The sequence below is a fragment of the Colobus angolensis genome, unplaced genomic scaffold, assembly GCF_000951035.1.
Source record: "Colobus angolensis palliatus isolate OR3802 unplaced genomic scaffold, Cang.pa_1.0 Scaffold256, whole genome shotgun sequence".
In the NCBI taxonomy this organism is placed as follows: Eukaryota; Metazoa; Chordata; class Mammalia; order Primates; family Cercopithecidae; genus Colobus; species Colobus angolensis.
Window position 1 is genome coordinate 3,383,570 of NW_012115777.1, and position 5,500 is coordinate 3,389,069.

The window sequence follows — 5,500 nt, forward strand, 5'->3', positions numbered from 1 at the left end:
CACTGCATGTTCTCACTCATAGGTGGGAATTGAACAATGAGATCACTTGGACTCTGGAAGGGGAACATCACACACCGGGGCCTATTATGGGGAGGGGGAAGGCGGAGGGATGACATTGGGAGTTATACCTGATGTAAACAATGAGTTGATGGGTGCTGATGAGCTGATGGGTGCAGCACACCAACATGGCACAAGTATATATGTAACAAACCTGCATGTTGTGCACATGTACCCTAGAACTTAAAGTATTAAAAAAAAAACAAAACAGCCTATGATAAACATCAAAAAAAAGAAAAGAAAATGTGGCACATATACACCATGGAATACTATGCAGCCATAAAAAAGGATGAGTTCATGTCCTTTGCAGCACATGGATGAAGCTGGAAACCATCATTCTCAGCAAATTATCACAAGGACAGAAAACCAAACACTGCATGTTCTCACTCATAAGTGGGAAATGAACAATGAGAACACTTGGATACAGGTGTGGGGAACATCTGGGGATGGGGTGTTCCAGGGTGGGGAACATCACGCACCCGGACCTGTCGGGGGTTGGGGGTGGGGGAGGGAGAGCATTAGAACAAATATTTAATGTAAATGACCAGTTGATGGGTGCAGCAAACCAACGTGGCACATGTATACCTATGTAACAAACCTGCCCATTGTGCACATGTACCCTAGAATTTAAAGTATAATATTTAAAAAGTATTTTGTATAGATATATTTATATATACGTATACATAAAACAAAGAGACACATACCAGGCTCAGCTATAAACATGGGAATACCAATAACACAAAGTAATGCCCATGTTAGTTAGAAAAACATACCTTCTCACTAAATCAGAAAAAATATTCGTCTTTGTTAGCAATTGTATTTTGTGTAGAACATAAACACTTTTTCAAGTTCGATAGGTATAATAGTTACTGAGTTATCTCTTCTGTTCAATGAGCCTTTCAAATGCTATTATGTGAAGGTATGAGATAATCTAGACCATGCTTTTCAAAGTAGTGAAGAACTAGTTTTTAAAAACGTTTCCAATTCATTGGAGACCAATCCCTTCATTTAATAAAAATATTATGACAATGTTTAAATTGCTTTGAAAGTTCAAAATGCTAACTCTTAATCTCTGTATTTATCATGTAGCAGCCTACATGTACTAGTAAGGGAAAGACAGTACATACAAGTAATTAACACGTATGTAACATGGCGAAGGTGGTAGGTGCTAAGGGGAAAAACAGAGTAGGATAAGGGAGCCCAATTTGGAAGGTTTTGCAAATTAAACAGGTAGTCAGGGACCGGCAATAGACTCAAAGGCCAAAGATTTCTCTAATAAGTTAAAAGTAGTCAAATATAAGTGGTCCAGTTCAGTGGTATTCCAAGTGTAGAATTCCTAGAAATCAATGAAAAAATGGGAAGCATGAGGATGTGAGCAACCATTTGGCAGAAGAAATATTTTCAACCAATAAAAATATGAAGAGGTACTTAATATCATTAATAAATGAGGAATCTAAAGGAATGTGATAATGTTTTATACCCAATTAGTGAAAAAAAAATTGACATAGCCAAGTGTTGTGGAGAATATGAATTCACAGAATCTTTACTTTTTATTTGTTTTTTGAGACAAGCTCTCACTATGTTGCCAGTTGGCTGGTCTTGAATTCCTGGGCTCATAAAACCTTGCAGCCTCAGCCTCGATTTTATTAAATCTAAAGGCAGTAATGAAGGAACAATAGACACATAAGAGGAAGAAAAATCAATAGCCAAGGTGGTAGACTCAAAATGAAGCATATAAATAATCAGAGTAAGTATTGCATAAGCTGGAGCTAAGAGAGACTATGCAAAGGCATACAGAGTGGACAGTGGAGACTCAGAAGCAGGGAGAGTGAAAGGGAGGTAAGGATGGAAAACTATCTATTAGGTACAATGTACACTATTCAGGTGACAGGAGCACTAAAATCCCAGACTTCACCACTATAAAATTCATCCATGTAACCGAAGCCACTTGTACCCCTATGGCTACTGAAATAAAACTATTTTTAATGACATTTTAAAAATTACATTAAGTACAAATGCAATAAACACTGATAAGAGCCAGAGACCATCAGATTAGTTTTTAAGTCCTAATTACGTGCTATTAATAGAGACTTTAAATATAAAGAGATATAATAGTAAAAGGATGAAAAATTAGATAACATACACATGCAAGCATAGGAAAGCAGGAGCAGGTATATTAAAAAAACTACAAATCAGGAAGCATGACTAGAAAGAAAGATATTTTACAATGATAAGAGTTAATTCATCAGGAAGTCATAACAAGCACAAATGTTTTTGCAACTAATAACAGAGCTTCCAAATACATGAAGCAAAAACTGATAGTATTAAGGGAGAATTAGACAAATTTAATCCAGTTATATTTAACATAATATAAATATGGTTGACCTGGTTGGATTGAAGTCTACTGATAAGGTTGGATTTAAGTCTATTGTCCTGCTATTTCTTTTCTGTTTGTCCCATCTATCATTTGTTCTTTTTGAACCTTCTTTTGAATTGATAGATATGGTAGGAAAAAAACTCAGTAACACACAAGATTTGAGCAATATTATCAACCATCTTGACCTAATTCAATTTATAGAACAAAACACCCAAATGCAGAATATACATTCAAGTCTACACGTTATATTCACCAGGATAAGGCATATATGCAAGGCCACAGAATCAGTTTCAATAAATTTCAAATGGAATTTAAAGAACTACACAGAAGAATAAGAAACACACAACTTGAAGTGGTGAAATACTAAGAATAGACCATTCATGTTTATTAAAATTCTGCCTTGCCCATGGCTGGAGCTGTTTTAGAGGCAGCCTAATTTGGCAGGCATCTGTGTTGATAAAGCTATGTTAATTTTCAAGGCTAGGTCAACGTATTTTTTAAAATGAAAAGGCTAAATAAAAAAGCTTTAGAATATCCCCTGGTCTCTAAAAAGACTTTCTTAAATCCTCAAAAACATTTCTGAGAGGAAGATCCCCTGGGCTTCCTCACGTAATTAATATAATGAAATATTATTCTAATACAATGGAATATTACTCTGCAGTAAAGAGATGGAACAAATAATACATGCAACACTATGTTGAGCAAAAGAAGCCAGACAGAAAGGACCATGTACTGTATGATACTATTATATGAAATTGAAGAACAGGCAACCTATGATAGAAGGTAGAGCAATAATTACTTACAGAAAATGGTGAGTGACTGAAAGGAGACACCAGTGGAATTTCTGGTCAATATCTTGATTGAGATATAGGTTACACAAGTTTATACATTTGCTAAAACTCATCAAACTATGCAATGGTCTTTAAAGCTTGTCAGGCATTAAGAATCCCAATGTCAATCCCGTTTAAGTTCTTTATTTTAACTAGGAAAGAACCATTCATTGTTGGCTAAATATTGAAAGCATAAAATTCATTTGTAACTTATTTAATCAGGAATTCCTTTAAAATATATGCATTAATAATACTGTTTAGCTTCTAACTAAGGCAGATGTAACTGGTGCCCTCTAATTCCATGCATGCCAGCCCAACTTTTAACTGTCCCAGATTTCAAGGAGCCCTCTGCCATTGCATGTGGTTGTCTGAAAATGCCAGATAATTAATGTCCCTTTAAATTTTAAAGTTATCAGCTTTAAATATTCCAGCACACTTTCCCCTAGAAAGAGAAAATTCTGATTCACGTAATCTATGTTGGTTCCCAGAATTATCCAGACAATTAAGATCTACTCAGAGTGGTAACTTGTTTGATAATGCATCATTTATTAGTTCTCTTCTTTATTTCTCTAAGTCTTTCCTAGGATTACTTTCCAAATAAAACTTTTGTATTTGAAACATTAGGAAAGAGAAGCTGATGGTTAGAAATTAGAAATAGAAATCCCACTTTAAAAATGAACCAAATAAATAATGAATGAGGTAGGACATTCATGGACCTCTGCATCTAAGACTATGATGACAATATGTCACAAATCAAGGATCATGAATAATCCAATTATATGAACCTATGGTTCAAAATAAAAGGTTCAGAATATCCAGCTCCATTTCTTCTCATCCATTCTTTGCTTACCCAGAAATCTGCTAGCTATAATTGAGTCCTTTGGGTGGACAAACCACTTCGAAAGTTACAACTCTGCCATCCAAGCCAGGCAAAGTGGCTCACATCTATAATCCTGCTACTGTGGGAGGCCAAGGCAGGAGGGTCACTAGAGCCCAGGAGTTTGAGACCAGCCTGGGCCACATAGTGAGACCCTGTCTCTACAAAAAATAATACAAACTAAGCTGGGTGTGGTGGCATGTGTCTGTAGTCCCAGCTGCTCAGGAGGCTGAAGTGGGTGGATCACTTGAGCCCAGGAACTCAAGGCTGCAGTGAACCGTGATTGTGCCACTGCACTCCAGCCTGGGTGATAAAGACCCTGTCTCAATAAAAAGAAAAAAAAAATCCCAAAGAACAAAAAATTTCACCATCCAGTAATTCTCACAAAGTAGTAAATTTATTTCTGGATTCTAAGTGGCTAATATATGCTTCTTTGAATGACTTGCTAAAGAAAAAGGTACCAGGAAATATATTAATCACTACCACAACAAAGGAGTGAAGCTGGGGTTCAAAGTCATAGTTCAAACTGGAGAAGCTTCTTATTTGCTGGGTGATATAAACAGTGAAATGAGCTCTGTTTGCAGGAGTTCTCAGGCTAGTGGTTTCTTATTCCAATGGCTTAATAAAAATAAATTTAGGAAAGTTTTAGATAAGCAAGCTCTTGGAGATAAGATTCAAATATTACAGTAAAAGACCAAAAAAAAAAAAGACCCAAAAGAAGTTTGTTAGTATGTTTAGGGTATATTTCAGGTTTGGTCAGGAACCATTTAGAGCAGATTTGAATGGGGTGAAATATCAAGGAAAGTTCCAGCATAGATGTGATGGGTGTGGTGGCTAAAGCGTTGGCAGGACACTAATTTTTGTAGGGTTGCTGACTGATGTCTTAGGTCGGGTTGGCTACCCGGAATTTCTGTGAAGAAAAGAAAGGCCATAAGAAAGTTAGCAAGTTTCTTTCAAACTTTTGTGAGAATTACATCTGTCCTAGCTTTCTCAGCTTTGTTTAGGTAAAATGCTTGGATTTGAAAGAGAACCCTGAACTTCTTACCCAAGATAGATACAATTCACTGAAACTAAGACACTTCAAAGAAGAAATCTTCAGAGAAAGAGAGAATGTTCACATACATTCGAGTAGGCTGGTAGAATGCCACAGTATTCTGTGGTCATTATGAAAATAGAATATGTTTTCACACAAATTACTCATACCTTTCTCAACAGTTGAGTTTTTAATTTTTTTTCCAGCAAGAAGCTGCTGCAGAAGGTTAATCAATTACACAATGATTGCCAATGTGTGCAGCAATACAATCTTGGCAAAGAGAAACTATCTTAAAAACAGATCATATTTGGTAGCACAACAGGGTG